The 25,324-nt window shown below is 50.0% G+C and overlaps 12 non-coding genes across 12 annotated transcripts; all 12 read left to right on the forward strand.

The window, feature by feature from the left end:
• Window positions 1-760: 760 nt before the first annotated feature.
• TRNAF-GAA (transfer RNA phenylalanine (anticodon GAA)) lies at window positions 761-833 on the forward strand. Its single transcript has one exon. It is a non-coding gene; the product is annotated as a tRNA-Phe (tRNA).
• A 471-nt stretch (window positions 834-1,304) lies between these two features.
• LOC125136947 (U6 spliceosomal RNA) lies at window positions 1,305-1,411 on the forward strand. Its single transcript, XR_007137272.1, has one exon. It is a non-coding gene; the product is annotated as a U6 spliceosomal RNA (small nuclear RNA).
• Window positions 1,412-6,092: 4,681 nt separating this feature from the next.
• TRNAA-UGC (transfer RNA alanine (anticodon UGC)) lies at window positions 6,093-6,164 on the forward strand. The gene has a single exon. It is a non-coding gene; the product is annotated as a tRNA-Ala (tRNA).
• A 1,993-nt stretch (window positions 6,165-8,157) lies between these two features.
• On the forward strand, window positions 8,158-8,229 carry TRNAA-AGC (transfer RNA alanine (anticodon AGC)). The gene has a single exon. It is a non-coding gene; the product is annotated as a tRNA-Ala (tRNA).
• Window positions 8,230-9,145: 916 nt separating this feature from the next.
• Window positions 9,146-9,218, forward strand: TRNAF-GAA (transfer RNA phenylalanine (anticodon GAA)). The gene has a single exon. It is a non-coding gene; the product is annotated as a tRNA-Phe (tRNA).
• A 471-nt stretch (window positions 9,219-9,689) lies between these two features.
• Window positions 9,690-9,796, forward strand: LOC125136948 (U6 spliceosomal RNA). Its single transcript, XR_007137273.1, has one exon. It is a non-coding gene; the product is annotated as a U6 spliceosomal RNA (small nuclear RNA).
• Window positions 9,797-14,480: 4,684 nt separating this feature from the next.
• Window positions 14,481-14,552, forward strand: TRNAA-UGC (transfer RNA alanine (anticodon UGC)). Its single transcript has one exon. It is a non-coding gene; the product is annotated as a tRNA-Ala (tRNA).
• A 1,989-nt stretch (window positions 14,553-16,541) lies between these two features.
• TRNAA-AGC (transfer RNA alanine (anticodon AGC)) lies at window positions 16,542-16,613 on the forward strand. The gene has a single exon. It is a non-coding gene; the product is annotated as a tRNA-Ala (tRNA).
• A 919-nt stretch (window positions 16,614-17,532) lies between these two features.
• Window positions 17,533-17,605, forward strand: TRNAF-GAA (transfer RNA phenylalanine (anticodon GAA)). The gene has a single exon. It is a non-coding gene; the product is annotated as a tRNA-Phe (tRNA).
• A 475-nt stretch (window positions 17,606-18,080) lies between these two features.
• Window positions 18,081-18,187, forward strand: LOC125136949 (U6 spliceosomal RNA). The gene has a single exon (XR_007137274.1). It is a non-coding gene; the product is annotated as a U6 spliceosomal RNA (small nuclear RNA).
• A 4,685-nt stretch (window positions 18,188-22,872) lies between these two features.
• TRNAA-UGC (transfer RNA alanine (anticodon UGC)) lies at window positions 22,873-22,944 on the forward strand. The gene has a single exon. It is a non-coding gene; the product is annotated as a tRNA-Ala (tRNA).
• Window positions 22,945-24,937: 1,993 nt separating this feature from the next.
• TRNAA-AGC (transfer RNA alanine (anticodon AGC)) lies at window positions 24,938-25,009 on the forward strand. Its single transcript has one exon. It is a non-coding gene; the product is annotated as a tRNA-Ala (tRNA).
• The last annotated feature ends 315 nt before the right edge of the window (window positions 25,010-25,324 follow it).

A 25,324-nucleotide genomic window follows, 5' to 3' on the forward strand; every position in this document is an offset into this window, starting at 1 on the left:
TTTTTTTTTTTTTAAACCCATCCATTCTAGTCACTCTGCGCAATCACTTCTCTCCTGGCCAAGGCCGATACGCCACAAAAATCAACTACCAGGACTTCTGAGAGCAGAGGGAAAGCACTCTCACCACGCCCTCTTCTCATCTTTCACCAAACCGGCGTCGGGAGCCACGGCGACCGCGTTTCTCCTGCATTCGGAGAACGTTTAAAGGATGTTGCGCGAGGAACGTCTTTTGTGACGAGTGACGCCTTTTCAAATTTTCGCATGTTTGTGGCAGTTGCTCTCCTGTCCGTTGAGGACACTGTGGTGAGCGTTCAGCCTGGCGGTGTTCGTGCACAGGAGATTCTTTTCGCAAAGGTACAGCGTGATTGGAGGCCATCTCTCCGCCCTTCGGGAGAGTGTGAGAGACGAGAGAACCGAAGAGTACAACAAGAGACGCCCCCGAAGAGCGCCTTTAGGCCGTTTCTGAGTCGTGTCTGGCTCACGAGACACGATGCCGAGGAGCAGGCCAGGTTTTCCAACGAATCCCTGGCACGTCTCTTCCATCTCTGTCCTCCACTTGCCCTCCGCCACGGCCAGGAACTGGATGCAAGCAGCGAGCGCCGAGGACACAGTCCAAGTCTTTCCGGCCGGCAGGGGTACGGCTACTCCGCGCGGGACCGCCGCCGGTGGGGAAGCCGAAGCCTAGCCAGCCGCGGTTGAACCCCACTTCTTGAAACAGAAATGCCAGGAGCGCTGCCCCCCCGCCCCCTTCCCCCGGGCGGCCGAAATAGCTCAGCTGGGAGAGCGTTAGACTGAAGATCTAAAGGTCCCTGGTTCAATCCCGGGTTTCGGCAAGACGCTCCCTTTTGCTGCCCGCCGGCGCCCACCTGCGTCCTCCTCTACGAGCGCAGCGCCTTGAAGAGCCGTCCACCCGCAGGCCTAAGGGAGTTCACGGTCCAAGCCCACATTCCGCTTTGCCACAGGAACGCGCAAGCTCTGAGAGTAACTTTCCTTAGAGATAGTAGGACCTTACGGTACACAGATGCGCAAGGCACTGAAAAACGCCGCACTACCGCCGAGGCGCTGTGATGTCAAGGGCGCTCAGCAGCGCAGAGAAGGGACAAGGTGCCACACACCCCTTCCGTCTCGACAACTCTCTGGGGCAGCCCGAAAGCGGCCAGAGACGCTGTGCAAAGCAAGGAAGCGGCGGCGTTCGCCCAACACGTTGTGGGTGGACACGGAAAGCTGGGTTTCACGTAAACCTCACGCGTCACGAAATAACCTCCTCCCTTTTCGTTTTTCCAACCATTTAAAGTGTTAAAGAGGTGCTCGCTTCGGCAGGACGTATAATAACGTTGGAACCACACAGAGAAGACTGGCCTTGCCCCTGCCGAAGGGTGACAGGCACAGCCGCGAATCGTTCCAAAGACGAGTCCCAGCTCACAGCCCATCGACAGCTTACCAGCCATAAGGCAGCAGAGCTTAATGCAGATACTCCAAACATCAAGAGCAGGCGCGGTGTCCGTAGCCTTTTGCCAGCTGTTAGGAAAACAACAACAACAACAACAACAACAACAACTGCAGAATCAATACGAAGAGAATAGGACCTGAGCCCCTAGGAATTCAAACGTTTCGCCAAGATTAAAAAACGCCAGAAGTTCGCCCAGCTCTGTAGATCTGGACATACATACATACATACACTCAGCTAACGCATCGGATGGACCTTGTCCTGGTTGCAAATCTCCTTTGCATTCTCTCCGCCGCAGGGGACATTCCATTTGAAAGACAGCCTGTAATCGCTAGCTCTTATGAACGCTTTTCTGCCTCCCATTCCTCTAGGCACCCAAAACCAGAGCCAGAACATCCCCAGCAAAACGTCACAGCACGGTTTGCAGACCACACTGCTGGACTGAAGGCATTTCACCTCATGGTGAGTCTCATGAGTTCCTTCCTTTCTCGGCTTCCCAATTTCCCCAGACACCGGCCCTCTCTCCTCAACACGAAATAATTGTGTGGGACCAAAGCTTCTTTCCCAGTGAATGACACTGACATTTTCAAAGAGAAATGAGTCCAGAAGCCACTAACCTCCAGCTGTCTTTGGACAGGATTCCTGTCTCCCAAGAAAAGATCTGAAATAGGTGCGCTGAGAGGATCTGGCTTTGAAGCTTGCCCTCCTCCGTCCTGGCTGTGAACCGTGTGGCCAAGGAATTATTTCTCTCACCTGTAAGGAAGTGGGTTTATCGAGGAACTGATGTCGTCATCTCATGCAACCCATTGTTATCGCTATTATCCACCTGCTGCTGCCAGCTACATTATGAACAAGCCCCAGTTTTTACTTTTATCGTTTGCAAAACAACAACAAAACAACAACCAAAACTGTGTCATGCTGACCCAGGGTCAACTTAGGGGGTCTGTGAGTAAGATTTCAACTTGCCCCCTGGAAATCTTCCCGCGGGTCGATGCCCTCCAAACTCTACCTTCCCTAAATCTGACAGGAAAGGGGGTGCATCACCCACCACTCACCTGGAAGAGGCGTCCAATTCAGTTCAAGAGCAGTTCGTGTTCCTGGATCCGGGGGAGTTTGACACCAATGAATTAAAGGGCGGAAAACAAGAAAACACGGGGACTAGCCATCCTGATCCCTCTGGTTGGAGGGGAAAAGCAATGTGTGTTCTCCGTGGCGAAGAGCATGAGAATTCCGGGTAACTTCCGCTAAAGGACTCATCATCCTACTGAAAACATGGCCCGTGTCTCCACATTTGTGTGCTCTCAGCTCTTCCTCCACCATGTTCTAGAAGGCAGAGACGCTGGCGCTCAGTTCCTAGGGTGTGCCGGGAAATCAGTTGCCGTTTCCAGGGCTTCCTGAATCTTCAGAGAATGGAGCCCTGGCATAAGTCAAGAGAAAGAGCTATAATTGCCCTGTTTTAAGGTTTTATGCTTTCTCGTGTCTTCCGGTTCACAAGTCTTTTAGGCCACACTCATGGTCACTAAATGGCTCCAGACTCTTCTATGAGTGAATTCACAATGAACTAACTTATGGAGTCTCACTCTGGCCAAAATGCAGGAGAGTTTTAGAACTTACATTCACCACGGGTCTGACTAATCTGTTTGGGCCCTGGTCTCTCACTTCAGACTTAAGTTTGCAAGTCCCCAGCGTCTTTGGCAGGCACTAGAAGCATCCCTGCCACCCTCAGAGAGAAAGGCTGCCACTTCCTCACTCACATGGGAATCCAGTCAATCGCCTTGTCTAGGAACAAACGGGTCAGCTTTCTGCCGTATCAAATATTTGTAGAACAAAAACCTCCCTGGCATGTTCTAGTTTACAGGCCATGTCTTTTCCTCCCTAGTGACTATCGACATCACACTAGATTTGTAATCTCCCCCCCTCCCCCATCCCAAGCACAACATGCAGAAGTTCCCGGGCCAGGCATCAAACCCACACCACAGCAGAGACCATCCCGGATCCTGAAACCTGCTGCGGCTCCAGGGAACGCCTCCGTATTTGTTATCTTAAAGGCAATACTAGTTTCCTCTTTAAAGTGGTAAGGAACCTTCCCTAAGTCAACTGTTGCCTTCTCTACAGTAAAACGGAATAAATGAACCATCGCAAGTCAACCAGATGTTACTCCGGTTTCCAGCTGTCATAGTCCCGTTGAGCCAAGAGCTCCGTGTGAGAAGGGTAAGTGCAGGGACAAGATTCTCCAGAACAAACCTGGCTTGTACGAGGTTTGGCTCATCATTAAGTAAGGGAAACAGACAAACAAAAAAACACTCCCAGGATCGGAAAAGAGACCTGAACCATCAAACTGAAAGTTCACTTTTCCAACAAACGCTCCAGGATCAAAGCCATTTTGTCAGGAAAATCTCTGCTATTCAAAACACTCACATTCCTACCTAACCTATATTTCCCATATCTTTTTTTCCCTTATAAGCCCAGTGTGCTAACAAACAGACACAACCAGCCAAATCTTAGGTACAGCCGCTGAAAACGGCCAGCGGATCCCATTTCTCAATCAAAAGGTTCTCCTCGCAGCGACAATGGGGTAGAGACAACGGGGCTTCCTGCTGCTCTCCTTGGAGGCACCAACACCGCTGGCTAGTCACCAAAACCAAAAACGCAACTGCACACAGGCTCCCCGATGTGCTCAGTTTGGCTTCGCTTTGAAAGAAAGAGCACTGAGGGACTCCCCAGGTCTTGACAGGATGAGAAGAAACAGGCCAAGTCTAACTTGGGACAAAGCCTTTCAGGCTGCTTCACTCAGGGAAGGGAAAGGGACCTTCTTGCTGCCTGTTCCCCTGAGGGGAGAGGCAAACAGATGGCACCCACCAAACTCCTATGCCAGCTCTGAAGTGTTCTTCGTCGTCCCTCCTCCACATGTAGGGTCGTCAGATGTTATAAACGCACTCCCATCTCCTCGTGGAGGTCTAAAATCCCAGAGGGGTCACGTGCAGCACTCGGGGCTGAATCACCATGCGCTGCCTTTCATGTCCTCCGGCAGCCTTTGGCTCAACAAGGAAGGCGGTGGTAAAAAGGAGGAATTCTTAAAACCTGGTCTTGGAGATAATGTCAAACATAAAATAACAGTTGCAAAGACTACCTTGCATACCCAGGTTCATCTACTGCAATATTCTGCCATTTTTACTGGTTCTCTCTCTCTCTCCCTCTATCTCTCTCTCCTCATATAATTTTTTTTTTTTTTTCCCTAAACCGTTTGACAGTTTGGCAAATATATCCCTTCTCCCAACATTCTCCATTGTATCCTTTAAGGACACTCCCTATGTCAGCACAGTAACATTGTCAAATGTGGGGACTTCAACGCTGGTTCAAAACTATTTTCTAATACACCACCCATATTCAACATTTGCTAATTGTCCTGGTCATGTCCTATAAACCCCAAACTCCCTGATCCAGGACCACGCCAGGGTGACCCGTTTCCTTTACGTTATTGTTTCTTTGGCCTCCTTTAATCTGGGACCATTTCTCAACGCTTTCTTGTCTCTCATGACATTTTCGTTCATTGGCATCTCGTAAGGACTAGGTGACAAGTCGGTTGGTATAAGTCGGGTTCAGTTTTGATTGGACTGCCATTCCCGCCTGATTGGATTCAGATGATGATGCACTTTGCTCAGAATGCAACAGGAGGGTTGCTGTGTCCTTCTCAGCTTGTCCTCAGAGCCACAGGATGTCAGCGTGCCCATTATGATGACGTCACTCTGATCATTTGGGGTAAGATCTTCTGTGCTGAGTTTCTACATGGTCAAGCTACCATGCTCATAAGAACTATGTGAGGATACATCTGGAAACTCAAGACATCTTTGCTTATCAAAATTTCACCCATGGCTTTGGCACTGATTGATGAATTTTGCCTGAATCAATCATGATAGGATAGGAGAAAGTGATGGTAATCTTTCCCTCTGCATTTAATAATTGGTGTGCTTTTGCAGGATAAGCATTCTCTTCTTTCTTTCCCATTTTTCTTCCTCTTTCTTTCTCTTCTTTTTTATCCGTATGAACTCAACGATTCTTATTTTAGCCATCCTTTCATATGTTAATCATTTTAATGCTTAGTGGTTCCAAGATTTGACGCCTAGATACTCTTGAGGGTACTACTGTCTTTGAGCTCCTTCTTACGTCCCGGCATAGAACGATATTCTAGCTTGTCTTGTCCTTTTCCTGTGCCAGCCCTTCTGCCGACAGCAAATTCCTCCAGCAGCTGTGGTGCCTTCTCGTGGAAATCTGTAGTGAGAAATTAGGCTGTAGGGCCAGATCGCCTCATTGCTCTTTTAACGTTGTGGATTCTAGACTCTTCCAAGAGACAGGGCTAGGAGAGGGCTCTTCTCTGCCTTCCTCTATTCGAGTTTTGTGCAGCCGGGTCTCTGCGGGTAGGTTGACCAGGGGGAATAGACTGTAGGCACGGTACCTTTCTGCCTAGCTTGAGGTTGCCTTTGTCCTCGTGTCGCCGTGAAAGAGAAGGCAGTGAGGGAGCTTCAGAAAGAATGGAATTGAGCATCCAAGATCTTCATGCCAGCAGTTGCAGGTTCTCAGAAGCAAGGCCGGGAGATAGTGCCATTAAATTGTCTTCCGCAAAGAGGGAAGGTGTTGGCTGGCCGTGGGGGGTGTAGCTCAGTGGTAGAGCGCGTGCTTTGCATGCACGAGGCCCCGGGTTCAATCCCCGGCACCTCCAGCCTAGAGGCAGCCCTCTTCCCCCTCTGGAGAGCCCAGGAAGAGGGTCCCTTCCGTACTCCTGAGGAGAAAGAACAGGCCTTCTTGTCCTCCACCTCTATTCTATTCTGCCACGCCTTAGGCTACACAAAAACAAAAACCAACCACTGGGCTAAGATCAGACAGACCTCTGAGAGCTGGAAAATAAGTCACCTTTAGCTCGAAAGACCGTCACCGAAAACGCTTGACCATCCTCCCATCTCGTTTTCATGCATTTCACACTAGATATCATGGGCCACGTCAAGGCTCTTTTCTCCCCTCTGGATTGAGGGAAAGGTTGAAACTAAGAGGCTAGAAAGTCTGGATAGGTCTTGTACTTTGGGGACAAAATTTCCTCCTCTGGTTTGAAGAACACACCGGATTCTCCAGCAGTGAGTGTAGGACAGACTGGCTACATTATTTGCTGGGCCCAAGGCCCTCTGAAATGCATTGGTCACAGGCCCTTGAGGCTGGCCATGATGACAGGTACAGGAGAGGTCGCCCCAGTCAAAAAACAAGCCACTTTCTTGTGTCCTTGCCTTCTCCTAAAAGACTGAGGCGTGGATGTTCACTGATGCTTTGCAGTTTGAGCCGAGAAGGCAGGACGTGCCCATACACCCCACACACTCACTGCCCTGTCCTGTCCTGGCTGCACTCCAAAATGAAAGAAATAGCAAGAGTCAGGGAAACATTCTTCCTCCTTCTACTTGTCCCGAACGGACCCTCCGAGTAGCGCTTGGGAGAGCATCCCCTCTTGAAAAGGCTGCATGCAAAAGAGATATGCAGCTGGAGTCCTAAGCATCTGTGGAAGCGTCAGAGAACAGAGATTCAGGACAACACATCCAAATATTTAGGACACAGTCGTTTTGTACCTGAGGCACCAGTCTACCTTTTTTTTTTTTTTTTTTTTCCCCCCTTTCGGTAGAGGTACAGGTAGTTTAAAACTTTCTTTTCCCAGCCAGGGATCAAGCCTACACCACAGCAGCACGCCCAGCGGGATGCAAAGACAACCCGGGATCCTTAACCCGGGATGTGCTACAAGGGAGCTCCGTAGCCCACTAATCCTTTAGACAACACCGAGGGTCAAAATGGCTTAGATTTTTCCATGAATGAACTCACGGTGAACTCATGGAGTCTCAGTCTAGTTAAAATACATGGGAGTTTTCCCAGGGATAAGTCAACAAGTGTCTGAGTTACCTCTTTTGGCCACTGGCCTCTTAACTCAAACTGAAGTCTCCAAGTCCCCAAGGTCTGTGAGGGACAACACGGCCTCTCTTACCGTTCTCAGGATGTAATTCGGGGACCTTTTGATGCCGCCCATCTCTTCACTTAGACCCCGTGTTGCCATCACTTCTCTGGTGTCCTATTCTTCTTTCACCCAGGAGGTTGTAATCCTTGGTGGTTTACTCTTCAAGTTAAGGCTCAGTGTTTGCAAGAGTGGACTCGAAGACACTGTGCTCTTTGGGGCATGCCTTCCTCTTTTGAGCACTCGAAAGACTGTCTAGGGCATCTCGTACTTTTCCTGCCCTAGTGCTCCTAGTGACAAGTTTTGCCCGGAGCTTTGGTTCCATCCGTGGCGATGTGTATTAAGCTACTGAGATGGGGGACCAGCTCTCCTCCTTGCCCCTTGGGTGTCTTTGAGTCTAGGCTTTTTTTTTAACAGGCAGAACTAGGAAAGGGCTCTTCTTTGCCTTCCTCCATTCAAGCTGTCTATAGGCCTGACACTGGGGTAGGCTGACAAGCGGGACTAGATCCTAGGAAGGGCGCCTAAATTTTAGGCCAGCATTCGGTTGCCCTTCTCCTCATGTCCTCGGCGAAAGGGAATAGGAGTTTCGCAAGTAACCGGCTTGTACACAACGGAGCTTCGAACCAACACGTAAGGAGTTGCCATACCATTTTTTGTTTGTGTGTTTGGTTGGTTGGTTGGTTGGTTTACCTTTTCCTGCCTCTGAAGTTTCGGCAGCCCCCGGGGTAGCGGGGGTGTAGCTCAGTGGTAGAGCGCGTGCTTAGCATGCACGAGGCCCCGGGTTCAATCCCCGGCACCTCCAACCGCCACGTCCACTTGCTCCGCCCTTCCTTGCTCTCAACCCTGGAGGGACAATGCGAGGAGGCGGGAGCTCACAATCCCTGCTGACTGGCGCGAAAGTAGTAGGCGTCCAACTCTTTCTTTCTTTCTTTCTTTCTTTTCTTTTTTCTTTTTTCTTTTTTTTTTTTAAACCCATCCATTCTAGTCACTCTGCGCAATCACTTCTCTCCTGGCCAAGGCCGATACGCCACAAAAATCAACTACCAGGACTTCTGAGAGCAGAGGGAAAGCACTCTCACCACGCCCTCTTCTCATCTTTCACCAAACCGGCGTCGGGAGCCACGGCGACCGCGTTTCTCCTGCATTCGGAGAACGTTTAAAGGATGTTGCGCGAGGAACGTCTTTTGTGACGAGTGACGCCTTTTCAAATTTTCGCATGTTTGTGGCAGTTGCTCTCCTGTCCGTTGAGGACACTGTGGTGAGCGTTCAGCCTGGCGGTGTTCGTGCACAGGAGATTCTTTTCGCAAAGGTACAGCGTGATTGGAGGCCATCTCTCCGCCCTTCGGGAGAGTGTGAGAGACGAGAGAGAACCGAAGAGTACAACAAGAGACGCCCCCGAAGAGCGCCTTTAGGCCGTTTCTGAGTCGTGTCTGGCTCACGAGACACGATGCCGAGGAGCAGGCCAGGTTTTCCAACGAATCCCTGGCACGTCTCTTCCATCTCTGTCCTCCACTTGCCCTCCGCCACGGCCAGGAACTGGATTGCAAGCAGCGAGCGCCGAGGACACAGTCCAAGTCTTTCCGGCCGGCAGGGGTACGGCTACTCCGCGCGGGACCGCCGCCGGTGGGGAAGCCGAAGCCTAGCCAGCCGCGGTTGAACCCCACTTCTTGAAACAGAAATGCCAGGAGCGCTGCCCCCCCGCCCCCTTCCCCCGGGCGGCCGAAATAGCTCAGCTGGGAGAGCGTTAGACTGAAGATCTAAAGGTCCCTGGTTCAATCCCGGGTTTCGGCAAGACGCTCCCTTTTGCTGCCCGCCGGCGCCCACCTGCGTCCTCCTCTACGAGCGCAGCGCCTTGAAGAGCCGTCCACCCGCAGGCCTAAGGGAGTTCACGGTCCAAGCCCACATTCCGCTTTGCCACAGGAACGCGCAAGCTCTGAGAGTAACTTTCCTTAGAGATAGTAGGACCTTACGGTACACAGATGCGCAAGGCACTGAAAAACGCCGCACTACCGCCGAGGCGCTGTGATGTCAAGGGCGCTCAGCAGCGCAGAGAAGGGACAAGGTGCCACACACCCCTTCCGTCTCGACAACTCTCTGGGGCAGCCCGAAAGCGGCCAGAGACGCTGTGCAAAGCAAGGAAGCGGCGGCGTTCGCCCAACACGTTGTGGGTGGACACGGAAAGCTGGGTTTCACGTAAACCTCACGCGTCACGAAATAACCTCCTCCCTTTTCGTTTTTCCAACCATTTAAAGTGTTAAAGAGGTGCTCGCTTCGGCAGGACGTATAATAACGTTGGAACCACACAGAGAAGACTGGCCTTGCCCCTGCCGAAGGGTGACAGGCACAGCCGCGAATCGTTCCAAAGACGAGTCCCAGCTCACAGCCCATCGACAGCTTACCAGCCATAAGGCAGCAGAGCTTAATGCAGATACTCCAAACATCAAGAGCAGGCGCGGTGTCCGTAGCCTTTTGCCAGCTGTTAGGAAAAACAACAACAACAACAACAACAACAACAACTGCAGAATCAATACGAAGAGAATAGGACCTGAGCCCCTAGGAATTCAAACGTTTCGCCAAGATTAAAAAACGCCAGAAGTTCGCCCAGCTCTGTAGATCTGGACATACATACATACATACACTCAGCTAACGCATCGGATGGACCTTGTCCTGGTTGCAAATCTCCTTTGCATTCTCTCCGCCGCAGGGGACATTCCATTTGAAAGACAGCCTGTAATCGCTAGCTCTTATGAACGCTTTTCTGCCTCCCATTCCTCTAGGCACCCAAAACCAGAGCCAGAACATCCCCAGCAAAACGTCACAGCACGGTTTGCAGACCACACTGCTGGACTGAAGGCATTTCACCTCATGGTGAGTCTCATGAGTTCCTTCCTTTCTCGGCTTCCCAATTTCCCCAGACACCGGCCCTCTCTCCTCAACACGAAATAATTGTGTGGGACCAAAGCTTCTTTCCCAGTGAATGACACTGACATTTTCAAAGAGAAATGAGTCCAGAAGCCACTAACCTCCAGCTGTCTTTGGACAGGATTCCTGTCTCCCAAGAAAAGATCTGAAATAGGTGCGCTGAGAGGATCTGGCTTTGAAGCTTGCCCTCCTCCGTCCTGGCTGTGAACCGTGTGGCCAAGGAATTATTTCTCTCACCTGTAAGGAAGTGGGTTTATCGAGGAACTGATGTCGTCATCTCATGCAACCCATTGTTATCGCTATTATCCACCTGCTGCTGCCAGCTACATTATGAACAAGCCCCAGTTTTTACTTTTATCGTTTGCAAAACAACAACAAAACAACAACCAAAACTGTGTCATGCTGACCCAGGGTCAACTTAGGGGGTCTGTGAGTAAGATTTCAACTTGCCCCCTGGAAATCTTCCCGCGGGTCGATGCCCTCCAAACTCTACCTTCCCTAAATCTGACAGGAAAGGGGGTGCATCACCCACCACTCACCTGGAAGAGGCGTCCAATTCAGTTCAAGAGCAGTTCGTGTTCCTGGATCCGGGGGAGTTTGACACCAATGAATTAAAGGGCGGAAAACAAGAAAACACGGGGACTAGCCATCCTGATCCCTCTGGTTGGAGGGGAAAAGCAATGTGTGTTCTCCGTGGCGAAGAGCATGAGAATTCCGGGTAACTTCCGCTAAAGGACTCATCATCCTACTGAAAACATGGCCCGTGTCTCCACATTTGTGTGCTCTCAGCTCTTCCTCCACCATGTTCTAGAAGGCAGAGACGCTGGCGCTCAGTTCCTAGGGTGTGCCGGGAAATCAGTTGCCGTTTCCAGGGCTTCCTGAATCTTCAGAGAATGGAGCCCTGGCATAAGTCAAGAGAAAGAGCTATAATTGCCCTGTTTTAAGGTTTTATGCTTTCTCGTGTCTTCCGGTTCACAAGTCTTTTAGGCCACACTCATGGTCACTAAATGGCTCCAGACTCTTCTATGAGTGAATTCACAATGAACTAACTTATGGAGTCTCACTCTGGCCAAAATGCAGGAGAGTTTTAGAACTTACATTCACCACGGGTCTGACTAATCTGTTTGGGCCCTGGTCTCTCACTTCAGACTTAAGTTTGCAAGTCCCCAGCGTCTTTGGCAGGCACTAGAAGCATCCCTGCCACCCTCAGAGAGAAAGGCTGCCACTTCCTCACTCACATGGGAATCCAGTCAATCGCCTTGTCTAGGAACAAACGGGTCAGCTTTCTGCCGTATCAAATATTTGTAGAACAAAAACCTCCCTGGCATGTTCTAGTTTACAGGCCATGTCTTTTCCTCCCTAGTGACTATCGACATCACACTAGATTTGTAATCTCCCCCCCTCCCCCATCCCAAGCACAACATGCAGAAGTTCCCGGGCCAGGCATCAAACCCACACCACAGCAGAGACCATCCCGGATCCTGAAACCTGCTGCGGCTCCAGGGAACGCCTCCGTATTTGTTATCTTAAAGGCAATACTAGTTTCCTCTTTAAAGTGGTAAGGAACCTTCCCTAAGTCAACTGTTGCCTTCTCTACAGTAAAACGGAATAAATGAACCATCGCAAGTCAACCAGATGTTACTCCGGTTTCCAGCTGTCATAGTCCCGTTGAGCCAAGAGCTCCGTGTGAGAAGGGTAAGTGCAGGGACAAGATTCTCCAGAACAAACCTGGCTTGTACGAGGTTTGGCTCATCATTAAGTAAGGGAAACAGACAAACAAAAAAAACACTCCCAGGATCGGAAAAGAGACCTGAACCATCAAACTGAAAGTTCACTTTTCCAACAAACGCTCCAGGATCAAAGCCATTTTGTCAGGAAAATCTCTGCTATTCAAAACACTCACATTCCTACCTAACCTATATTTCCCATATCTTTTTTTCCCTTATAAGCCCAGTGTGCTAACAAACAGACACAACCAGCCAAATCTTAGGTACAGCCGCTGAAAACGGCCAGCGGATCCCATTTCTCAATCAAAAGGTTCTCCTCGCAGCGACAATGGGGTAGAGACAACGGGGCTTCCTGCTGCTCTCCTTGGAGGCACCAACACCGCTGGCTAGTCACCAAAACCAAAAACGCAACTGCACACAGGCTCCCCGATGTGCTCAGTTTGGCTTCGCTTTGAAAGAAAGAGCACTGAGGGACTCCCCAGGTCTTGACAGGATGAGAAGAAACAGGCCAAGTCTAACTTGGGACAAAGCCTTTCAGGCTGCTTCACTCAGGGAAGGGAAAGGGACCTTCTTGCTGCCTGTTCCCCTGAGGGGAGAGGCAAACAGATGGCACCCACCAAACTCCTATGCCAGCTCTGAAGTGTTCTTCGTCGTCCCTCCTCCACATGTAGGGTCGTCAGATGTTATAAACGCACTCCCATCTCCTCGTGGAGGTCTAAAATCCCAGAGGGGTCACGTGCAGCACTCGGGGCTGAATCACCATGCGCTGCCTTTCATGTCCTCCGGCAGCCTTTGGCTCAACAAGGAAGGCGGTGGTAAAAAGGAGGAATTCTTAAAACCTGGTCTTGGAGATAATGTCAAACATAAAATAACAGTTGCAAAGACTACCTTGCATACCCAGGTTCATCTACTGCAATATTCTGCCATTTTTACTGGTTCTCTCTCTCTCTCCCTCTATCTCTCTCTCCTCATATAATTTTTTTTTTTTTTTTCCCTAAACCGTTTGACAGTTTGGCAAATATATCCCTTCTCCCAACATTCTCCATTGTATCCTTTAAGGACACTCCCTATGTCAGCACAGTAACATTGTCAAATGTGGGGACTTCAACGCTGGTTCAAAACTATTTTCTAATACACCACCCATATTCAACATTTGCTAATTGTCCTGGTCATGTCCTATAAACCCCAAACTCCCTGATCCAGGACCACGCCAGGGTGACCCGTTTCCTTTACGTTATTGTTTCTTTGGCCTCCTTTAATCTGGGACCATTTCTCAACGCTTTCTTGTCTCTCATGACATTTTCGTTCATTGGCATCTCGTAAGGACTAGGTGACAAGTCGGTTGGTATAAGTCGGGTTCAGTTTTGATTGGACTGCCATTCCCGCCTGATTGGATTCAGATGATGATGCACTTTGCTCAGAATGCAACAGGAGGGTTGCTGTGTCCTTCTCAGCTTGTCCTCAGAGCCACAGGATGTCAGCGTGCCCATTATGATGACGTCACTCTGATCATTTGGGGTAAGATCTTCTGTGCTGAGTTTCTACATGGTCAAGCTACCATGCTCATAAGAACTATGTGAGGATACATCTGGAAACTCAAGACATCTTTGCTTATCAAAATTTCACCCATGGCTTTGGCACTGATTGATGAATTTTGCCTGAATCAATCATGATAGGATAGGAGAAAGTGATGGTAATCTTTCCCTCTGCATTTAATAATTGGTGTGCTTTTGCAGGATAAGCATTCTCTTCTTTCTTTCCCATTTTTCTTCCTCTTTCTTTCTCTTCTTTTTTATCCGTATGAACTCAACGATTCTTATTTTAGCCATCCTTTCATATGTTAATCATTTTAATGCTTAGTGGTTCCAAGATTTGACGCCTAGATACTCTTGAGGGTACTACTGTCTTTGAGCTCCTTCTTACGTCCCGGCATAGAACGATATTCTAGCTTGTCTTGTCCTTTTCCTGTGCCAGCCCTTCTGCCGACAGCAAATTCCTCCAGCAGCTGTGGTGCCTTCTCGTGGAAATCTGTAGTGAGAAATTAGGCTGTAGGGCCAGATCGCCTCATTGCTCTTTTAACGTTGTGGATTCTAGACTCTTCCAAGAGACAGGGCTAGGAGAGGGCTCTTCTCTGCCTTCCTCTATTCGAGTTTTGTGCAGCCGGGTCTCTGCGGGTAGGTTGACCAGGGGGAATAGACTGTAGGCACGGTACCTTTCTGCCTAGCTTGAGGTTGCCTTTGTCCTCGTGTCGCCGTGAAAGAGAAGGCAGTGAGGGAGCTTCAGAAAGAATGGAATTGAGCATCCAAGATCTTCATGCCAGCAGTTGCAGGTTCTCAGAAGCAAGGCCGGGAGATAGTGCCATTAAATTGTCTTCCGCAAAGAGGGAAGGTGTTGGCTGGCCGTGGGGGGTGTAGCTCAGTGGTAGAGCGCGTGCTTTGCATGCACGAGGCCCCGGGTTCAATCCCCGGCACCTCCAGCCTAGAGGCAGCCCTCTTCCCCCTCTGGAGAGCCCAGGAAGAGGGTCCCTTCCGTACTCCTGAGGAGAAAGAACAGGCCTTCTTGTCCTCCACCTCTATTCTATTCTGCCACGCCTTAGGCTACACAAAAACAAAAACCAACCACTGGGCTAAGATCAGACAGACCTCTGAGAGCTGGAAAATAAGTCACCTTTAGCTCGAAAGACCGTCACCGAAAACGCTTGACCATCCTCCCATCTCGTTTTCATGCATTTCACACTAGATATCATGGGCCACGTCAAGGCTCTTTTCTCCCCTCTGGATTGAGGGAAAGGTTGAAACTAAGAGGCTAGAAAGTCTGGATAGGTCTTGTACTTTGGGGACAAAATTTCCTCCTCTGGTTTGAAGAACACACCGGATTCTCCAGCAGTGAGTGTAGGACAGACTGGCTACATTATTTGCTGGGCCCAAGGCCCTCTGAAATGCATTGGTCACAGGCCCTTGAGGCTGGCCATGATGACAGGTACAGGAGAGGTCGCCCCAGTCAAAAAACAAGCCACTTTCTTGTGTCCTTGCCTTCTCCTAAAAGACTGAGGCGTGGATGTTCACTGATGCTTTGCAGTTTGAGCCGAGAAGGCAGGACGTGCCCATACACCCCACACACTCACTGCCCTGTCCTGTCCTGGCTGCACTCCAAAATGAAAGAAATAGCAAGAGTCAGGGAAACATTCTTCCTCCTTCTACTTGTCCCGAACGGACCCTCCGAGTAGCGCTTGGGAGAGCATCCCCTCTTGAAAAGGCTGCATGCAAAAGAGATATGCAGCTGGAGTCCTAAGCATCTGTGGAAGCGTCAGAGAACAGAGATTCAGGACAACACATCCAAATATTTAGGACACAGTCGTTTTGTACCTGAGGCACCAGTCTACCTTTTTTTTTTTTTTTTTTTTCCCCCCTTTCGGTAGAGGTACAGGTAGTTTAAAACTTTCTTTTCCCAGCCAGGGATCAAGCCTACACCACAGCAGCACGCCCAGCGGGATGCAAAGACAACCCGGGATCCTTAACCCGGGATGTGCTACAAGGGAGCTCCGTAGCCCACTAATCCTTTAGACAACACCGAGGGTCAAAATGGCTTAGATTTTTCCATGAATGAACTCACGGTGAACTCATGGAGTCTCAGTCTAGTTAAATACATGGGAGTTTTCCAGGGATAAGTCAACAAGTGTCTGAGTTACCTCTTTTGGCCACTGGCCTCTTAACTCAAACTGAAGTCTCCAAGTCCCCAAGGTCTGTGAGGGACAACACGGCCTCTCTTACCGTTCTCAGGATGTAATTCGGGGACCTTTTGATGCCGCCCATCTCTTCACTTAGACCCCGTGTTGCCATCACTTCTCTGGTGTCCTATTCTTCTTTCACCCAGGAGGTTGTAATCCTTGGTGGTTTACTCTTCAAGTTAAGGCTCAGTGTTTGCAAGAGTGGACTCGAAGACACTGTGCTCTTTGGGGCATGCCTTCCTCTTTTGAGCACTCGAAAGACTGTCTAGGGCATCTCGTACTTTTCCTGCCCTAGTGCTCCTAGTGACAAGTTTTGCCCGGAGCTTTGGTTCCATCCGTGGCGATGTGTATTAAGCTACTGAGATGGGGGACCAGCTCTCCTCCTTGCCCCTTGGGTGTCTTTGAGTCTAGGCTTTTTTTTAACAGGCAGAACTAGGAAGGGCTCTTCTTTGCCTTCCTCCATTCAAGCTGTCTATAGGCCTGACACTGGGGTAGGCTGACAAGCGGGACTAGATCCTAGGAAGGGCGCCTAAATTTTAGGCCAGCATTCGGTTGCCCTTCTCCTCATGTCCTCGGCGAAAGGGAATAGGAGTTTCGCAAGTAACCGGCTTGTACACAACGGAGCTTCGAACCAACACGTAAGGAGTTGCCATACCATTTTTTGTTTGTGTGTTTGGTTGGTTGGTTGGTTGGTTTACCTTTTCCTGCCTCTGAAGTTTCGGCAGCCCCCGGGGTAGCGGGGGTGTAGCTCAGTGGTAGAGCGCGTGCTTAGCATGCACGAGGCCCCGGGTTCAATCCCCGGCACCTCCAACCGCCACGTCCACTTGCTCCGCCCTTCCTTGCCTCTCAACCCTGGAGGGACAATGCGAGGAGGCGGGAGCTCACAATCCCTGCTGACTGGCGCGAAAGTAGTAGGCGTCCAACTCTTTCTTTCTTTCTTTTTTTTCTTCTTCTTCTTCTTTTTTTTTTTTTTTTTTTTTTTAAACCCATCCATTCTAGTCACTCTGCGCAATCACTTCTCTCCTGGCCAAGGCCGTACGCCACAAAAATCAACTACCAGGACTTCTGAGAGCAGAGGGAAAGCACTCTCACCACGCCCTCTTCTCATTCTTTCACCAAACCGGCGTCGGGAGCCACGGCGACCGCGTTTCTCCTGCATTCGGAGAACGTTTAAAGGATGTTGCGCGAGGAACGTCTTTTGTGACGAGTGACGCCTTTTCAAATTTTCGCATGTTTGTGGCAGTTGCTCTCCTGTCCGTTGAGGACACTGTGGTGAGCGTTCAGCCTGGCGGTGTTCGTGCACAGGAGATTCTTTTCGCAAAGGTACAGCGTGATTGGAGGCCATCTCTCCGCCCTTCGGGAGAGTGTGAGAGACGAGAGAACCGAAGAGTACAACAAGAGACGCCCCCGAAGAGCGCCTTTAGGCCGTTTCTGAGTCGTGTCTGGCTCACGAGACACGATGCCGAGGAGCAGGCCAGGTTTTCCAACGAATCCCTGGCACGTCTCTTCCATCTCTGTCCTCCACTTGCCCTCCGCCACGGCCAGGAACTGGATGCAAGCAGCGAGCGCCGAGGACACAGTCCAAGTCTTTCCGGCCGGCAGGGGTACGGCTACTCCGCGCGGGACCGCCGCCGGTGGGGAAGCCGAAGCCTAGCCAGCCGCGGTTGAACCCCACTTCTTGAAACAGAAATGCCAGGGGCGCTGCCCCCCCGCCCCCTTCCCCCGGGCGGCCGAAATAGCTCAGCTGGGAGAGCGTTAGACTGAAGATCTAAAGGTCCCTGGTTCAATCCCGGGTTTCGGCAAGACGCTCCCTTTTGCTGCCCGCCGGCGCCCACCTGCGTCCTCCTCTACGAGCGCAGCGCCTTGAAGAGCCGTCCCACCCGCAGGCCTAAGGGAGTTCACGGTCCAAGCCCACATTCCGCTTTGCCACAGGAACGCGCAAGCTCTGAGAGTAACTTTCCTTAGAGATAGTAGGACCTTACGGTACACAGATGCGCAAGGCACTGAAAAACGCCCGCACTACCGCCGAGGCGCTGTGATGTCAAGGGCGCTCAGCAGCGCAGAGAAGGGACAAGGTGCCACACACCCCTTCCGTCTCGACAACTCCTCTGGGGCAGCCCGAAAGCGGCCAGAGACGCTGTGCAAAGCAAGGAAGCGGCGGCGTTCGCCCAACACGTTGTGGGTGGACACGGGAAAGCTGGGTTTCACGTAAACCTCACGCGTCACGAAATAACCTCCTCCCTTTTCGTTTTTCCAACCATTTAAAGTGTTAAAGAGGTGCTCGCTTCGGCAGGACGTATAATAACGTTGGAACCACACAGAGAAGACTGGCCTTGCCCCTGCCGAAGGGTGACAGGCACAGCCGCGAATCGTTCCAAAGACGAGTCCCAGCTCACAGCCCATCGACAGCTTACCAGCCATAAGGCAGCAGAGCTTAATGCAGATACTCCAAACATCAAGAGCAGGCGCGGTGTCCGTAGCCTTTTGCCAGCTGTTAGGAAAACAACAACAACAACAACAACAACAACAACTGCAGAATCAATACGAAGAGAATAGGACCTGAGCCCCTAGGAATTCAAACGTTTCGCCAAGATTAAAAAACGCCAGAAGTTCGCCCAGCTCTGTAGATCTGGACATACATACATACATACACTCAGCTAACGCATCGGATGGACCTTGTCCTGGTTGCAAATCTCCTTTGCATTCTCTCCGCCGCAGGGGACATTCCATTTGAAAGACAGCCTGTAATCGCTAGCTCTTATGAACGCTTTTCTGCCTCCCATTCCTCTAGGCACCCAAAACCAGAGCCAGAACATCCCCAGCAAAACGTCACAGCACGGTTTGCAGACCACACTGCTGGACTGAAGGCATTTCACCTCATGGTGAGTCTCATGAGTTCCTTCCTTTCTCGGCTTCCCAATTTCCCCAGACACCGGCCCTCTCTCCTCAACACGAAATAATTGTGTGGGACCAAAGCTTCTTTCCCAGTGAATGACACTGACATTTTCAAAGAGAAATGAGTCCAGAAGCCACTAACCTCCAGCTGTCTTTGGACAGGATTCCTGTCTCCCAAGAAAAGATCTGAAATAGGTGCGCTGAGAGGATCTGGCTTTGAAGCTTGCCCTCCTCCGTCCTGGCTGTGAACCGTGTGGCCAAGGAATTATTTCTCTCACCTGTAAGGAAGTGGGTTTATCGAGGAACTGATGTCGTCATCTCATGCAACCCATTGTTATCGCTATTATCCACCTGCTGCTGCCAGCTACATTATGAACAAGCCCAGTTTTTACTTTTATCGTTGCAAAACAACAACAAAACAACAACCAAAACTGTGTCATGCTGACCAGGGTCAACTTAGGGGGTCTGTGAGTAAGAATTTCAACTTGCCCCCTGGAAATCTTCCCGCGGGTCGATGCCCTCCAAACTCTACCTTCCCTAAATCTGACAGGAAAGGGGGTGCATCACCCACCACTCACCTGGAAGAGGCGTCCAATTCAGTTTCAAGAGCAGTTCGTGTTCCTGGATCCGGGGGAGTTTGACACCAATGAATTAAAGGGCGGAAAACAAGAAAACACGGGGACTAGCCATCCTGATCCCTCTGGTTGGAGGGGAAAAGCAATGTGTGTTCTCCGTGGCGAAGAGCATGAGAATTCCGGGTAACTTCCGCTAAAGGACTCATCATCCTACTGAAAACATGGCCCGTGTCTCCACATTTGTGTGCTCTCAGCTCTTCCTCCACCATGTTCTAGAAGGCAGAGACGCTGGCGCTCAGTTCCTAGGGTGTGCCGGGAAATCAGTTGCCGTTTCCCAGGGCTTCCTGAATCTTCAGAGAATGGAGCCCTGGCATAAGTCAAGAGAAGAGAGCTATAATTGCCCTGTTTTAAGGTTTTTATGCTTTCTCGTGTCTTCCGGTTCACAAGTCTTTTAGCCACACTCATGGTCACTAAATGGCTCCAGACTCTTCTATGAGTGAATTCACAATGAACTAAACTTATGGAGTCTCACTCTGGCCAAAATGCAGGAGAGTTTTAGAACTTACATTCACCACGGGTCTGACTAATCTGTTTGGGCCCTGGTCTCTCACTTCAGACTTAAGTTTGCAAGTCCCCAGCGTCTTTGGCAGGCACTAGAAGCATCCCTGCCACCCTCAGAGAGAAAGGCTGCCACTTCCTCACTCACATGGGAATCCAGTCAATCGCCTTGTCTAGGAACAAACGGGTCAGCTTTCTGCCGTATCAAATATTTGTAGAACAAAAACCTCCCTGGCATGTTCTAGTTTACAGGCCATGTCTTTTCCTCCCTAGTGACTATCGACATCACACTAGATTTGTAATCTCCCCCCCTCCCCCATCCCAAGCACAACATGCAGAAGTTCCCGGGCCAGGCATCAAACCCACACCACAGCAGAGACCATCCCGGATCCTGAAACCTGCTGCGGCTCCAGGGAACGCCTCCGTATTTGTTATCTTAAAGGCAATACTAGTTTCCTCTTTAAAGTGGTAAGGAACCTTCCCTAAGTCAACTGTTGCCTTCTCTACAGTAAAACGGAATAAATGAACCATCGCAAGTCAACCAGATGTTACTCCGGTTCCAGCTGTCATAGTCCCGTTGAGCCAAGAGCTCCGTGTGAGAAGGGTAAGTGCAAGGGACAAGATTCTCCAGAACAAACCTGGCTTGTACGAGGTTTGGCTCATCATTAAGTAAGGGAAACAGACAACAAAAAAACACTCCCAGGATCGGAAAAGAGACCTGAACCATCAAACTGAAAGTTCACTTTTCCAACAAACGCTCCAGGATCAAAGCCATTTTTGTCAGGAAAATCTCTGCTATTCAAAACACTCACATTCCTACCTAACCTATATTTCCCATATCTTTTTTTCCCTTATAAGCCCAGTGTGCTAACAAACAGACACAACCAGCCAAATCTTAGGTACAGCCGCTGAAAACGGCCAGCGGATCCCATTTCTCAATCAAAAGGTTCTCCTCGCAGCGACAATGGGGGTAGAGGACAACGGGGCTTCCTGCTGCTCTCCTTGGAGGCACCAACACCGCTGGCTAGTCACCAAAACCAAAACGCAACTGCACACAGGCTCCCCGATGTGCTCAGTTTGGCTTCGCTTTGAAAGAAAGAGCACTGAGGGACTCCCCAGGTCTTGACAGGATGAGAAGAAACAGGCCAAGTCTAACTTGGGACAAAGCCTTTCAGGCTGCTTCACTCAGGGAAGGGAAAGGGACCTTCTTGCTGCCTGTTCCCCTGAGGGGAGAGGCAAACAGATGGCACCCACCAAACTCCTATGCCAGCTCTGAAGTGTTCTTCGTCGTCCCTCCTCCACATGTAGGGTCGTCAGATGTTATAAACGCACTCCCATCTCCTCGTGGAGGTCTAAAATCCCAGAGGGGTCACGTGCAGCACTCGGGGCTGAATCACCATGCGCTGCCTTTCATGTCCTCCGGCAGCCTTTGGCTCAACAAGGAAGGCGGTGGTAAAAAGGAGGAATTCTTAAAACCTGGTCTTGGAGATAATGTCAAACATAAAATAACAGTTGCAAAGACTACCTTGCATACCAGGTTCATCTACTGCAATATTCTGCCATTTTTACTGGTTCTCTCTCTCTCTCCTTCTATCTCTCTCTCCTCATATAATTTTTTTTTTTTTTTTCCCCTAAACCGTTTGACAGTTTGGCAAATATATCCCTTCTCCCAACATTCTCCATTGTATCCTTTAAGGACACTCCCTATGTCAGCACAGTAACATTGTCAAATGTGGGGACTTCAACGCTGGTTCAAAACTATTTTCTAATACACCACCCATATTCAACATTTGCTAATTGTCCTGGTCATGTCCTATAAACCCCAAACTCCCTGATCCAGGACCACGCCAGGGTGACCCGTTTCCTTTACGTTATTGTTTCTTTGGCCTCCTTTAATCTGGGACCATTTCTCAACGCTTTCTTGTCTCTCATGACATTTTCGTTCATTGGCATCTCGTAAGGACTAGGTGACAAGTCGGTTGGTATAAGTCGGGTTCAGTTTTGATTGGACTGCCATTCCCGCCTGATTGGATTCAGATGATGATGCACTTTGCTCAGAATGCAACAGGAGGGTTGCTGTGTCCTTCTCAGCTTGTCCTCAGAGCCACAGGATGTCAGCGTGCCCATTATGATGACGTCACTCTGATCATTTGGGGTAAGATCTTCTGTGCTGAGTTTCTACATGGTCAAGCTACCATGCTCATAAGAACTATGTGAGGATACATCTGGAAACTCAAGACATCTTTGCTTATCAAAATTTCACCCATGGCTTTGGCACTGATTGATGAATTTTGCCTGAATCAATCATGATAGGATAGGAGAAAGTGATGGTAATCTTTCCCTCTGCATTTAATAATTGGTGTGCTTTTGCAGGATAAGCATTCTCTTCTTTCTTTCCCATTTTTCTTCCTCTTTCTTTCTCTTCTTTTTTATCCGTATGAACTCAACGATTCTTATTTTAGCCATCCTTTCATATGTTAATCATTTTAATGCTTAGTGGTTCCAAGATTTGACGCCTAGATACTCTTGAGGGTACTACTGTCTTTGAGCTCCTTCTTACGTCCCGGCATAGAACGATATTCTAGCTTGTCTTGTCCTTTTCCTGTGCCAGCCCTTCTGCCGACAGCAAATTCCTCCAGCAGCTGTGGTGCCTTCTCGTGGAAATCTGTAGTGAGAAATTAGGCTGTAGGGCCAGATCGCCTCATTGCTCTTTTAACGTTGTGGATTCTAGACTCTTCCAAGAGACAGGGCTAGGAGAGGGCTCTTCTCTGCCTTCCTCTATTCGAGTTTTGTGCAGCCGGGTCTCTGCGGGTAGGTTGACCAGGGGGAATAGACTGTAGGCACGGTACCTTTCTGCCTAGCTTGAGGTTGCCTTTGTCCTCGTGTCGCCGTGAAAGAGAAGGCAGTGAGGGAGCTTCAGAAAGAATGGAATTGAGCATCCAAGATCTTCATGCCAGCAGTTGCAGGTTCTCAGAAGCAAGGCCGGGAGATAGTGCCATTAAATTGTCTTCCGCAAAGAGGGAAGGTGTTGGCTGGCCGTGGGGGGTGTAGCTCAGTGGTAGAGCGCGTGCTTTGCATGCACGAGGCCCCGGGTTCAATCCCCGGCACCTCCAGCCTAGAGGCAGCCCTCTTCCCCCTCTGGAGAGCCCAGGAAGAGGGTCCCTTCCGTACTCCTGAGGAGAAAGAACAGGCCTTCTTGTCCTCCACCTCTATTCTATTCTGCCACGCCTTAGGCTACACAAAAACAAAAACCAACCACTGGGCTAAGATCAGACAGACCTCTGAGAGCTGGAAAATAAGTCACCTTTAGCTCGAAAGACCGTCACCGAAAACGCTTGACCATCCTCCCATCTCGTTTTCATGCATTTCACACTAGATATCATGGGCCACGTCAAGGCTCTTTTCTCCCCTCTGGATTGAGGGAAAGGTTGAAACTAAGAGGCTAGAAAGTCTGGATAGGTCTTGTACTTTGGGGACAAAATTTCCTCCTCTGGTTTGAAGAACACACCGGATTCTCCAGCAGTGAGTGTAGGACAGACTGGCTACATTATTTGCTGGGCCCAAGGCCCTCTGAAATGCATTGGTCACAGGCCCTTGAGGCTGGCCATGATGACAGGTACAGGAGAGGTCGCCCCAGTCAAAAAACAAGCCACTTTCTTGTGTCCTTGCCTTCTCCTAAAAGACTGAGGCGTGGATGTTCACTGATGCTTTGCAGTTTGAGCCGAGAAGGCAGGACGTGCCCATACACCCCACACACTCACTGCCCTGTCCTGTCCTGGCTGCACTCCAAAATGAAAGAAATAGCAAGAGTCAGGGAAACATTCTTCCTCCTTCTACTTGTCCCGAACGGACCCTCCGAGTAGCGCTTGGGAGAGCATCCCCTCTTGAAAAGGCTGCATGCAAAAGAGATATGCAGCTGGAGTCCTAAGCATCTGTGGAAGCGTCAGAGAACAGAGATTCAGGACAACACATCCAAATATTTAGGACACAGTCGTTTTGTACCTGAGGCAACCAGTCTACCTTTTTTTTTTTTTTTTTTTTCCCCCCTTCGGTAGAGGTACAGGTAGTTTAAAACTTTCTTTTCCCAGCCAGGGATCAAGCCTACACCACAGCAGCACGCCCAGCGGGATGCAAAGACAACCCGGGATCCTTAACCCGGGATGTGCTACAAGGGAGCTCCGTAGCCCACTAATCCTTTAGACAACACCGAGGGTCAAAATGGCTTAGATTTTTCCATGAATGAACTCACAGTGAACTCATGGAGTCTCAGTCTAGTTAAAATACATGGGAGTTTTCCCAGGGATAAGTCAACAAGTGTCTGAGTTACCTCTTTTGGCCACTGGCCTCTTAACTCAAACTGAAGTCTCCAAGTCCCCAAGGTCTGTGAGGGACAACACGGCCTCTCTTACCGTTCTCAGGATGTAATTCGGGGACCTTTTGATGCCGCCCATCTCTTCACTTAGACCCCGTGTTGCCATCACTTCTCTGGTGTCCTATTCTTCTTTCACCCAGGAGGTTGTAATCCTTGGTGGTTTACTCTTCAAGTTAAGGCTCAGTGTTTGCAAGAGTGGACTCGAAGACACTGTGCTCTTTGGGGCATGCCTTCCTCTTTTGAGCACTCGAAAGACTGTCTAGGGCATCTCGTACTTTTCCTGCCCTAGTGCTCCTAGTGACAAGTTTTGCCCGGAGCTTTGGTTCCATCCGTGGCGATGTGTATTAAGCTACTGAGATGGGGGACCAGCTCTCCTCCTTGCCCCTTGGGTGTCTTTGAGTCTAGGCTTTTTTTTTAACAGGCAGAACTAGGAAAGGGCTCTTCTTTGCCTTCCTCCATTCAAGCTGTCTATAGGCCTGACACTGGGGTAGGCTGACAAGCGGGACTAGATCCTAGGAAGGGCGCCTAAATTTTAGGCCAGCATTCGGTTGCCCTTCTCCTCATGTCCTCGGCGAAAGGGAATAGGAGTTTCGCAAGTAACCGGCTTGTACACAACGGAGCTTCGAACCAACACGTAAGGAGTTGCCATACCATTTTTTGTTTGTGTGTTTGTTTGTTTGGTTGGTTGGTTTACCTTTTCCTGCCTCTGAAGTTTCGGCAGCCCCCGGGGTAGCGGGGGTGTAGCTCAGTGGTAGAGCGCGTGCTTAGCATGCACGAGGCCCCGGGTTCAATCCCCGGCACCTCCAACCGCCACGTCCACTTGCTCCGCCCTTCCTTGCTCTCAACCCTGGAGGGACAATGCGAGGAGGCGGGAGCTCACAATCCCTGCTGACTGGCGCGAAAGTAGTAGGCGTCCAACTCTTTCTTTCTTTCTTTCTTTCTTTCTTTTCTTCTTCTTCTTTTTTTTTTTTTTTTTTTTTTAAACCCATCCATTCTAGTCACTCTGCGCAATCACTTCTCTCCTGGCCAAGGCCGATACGCCACAAAAATCAACTACCAGGACTTCTGAGAGCAGAGGGAAAGCACTCTCACCACGCCCTCTTCTCATCTTTCACCAAACC

This window comes from Phacochoerus africanus, chromosome 9, assembly GCF_016906955.1.
Source record: "Phacochoerus africanus isolate WHEZ1 chromosome 9, ROS_Pafr_v1, whole genome shotgun sequence".
In the NCBI taxonomy this organism is placed as follows: Eukaryota; Metazoa; Chordata; class Mammalia; order Artiodactyla; family Suidae; genus Phacochoerus; species Phacochoerus africanus.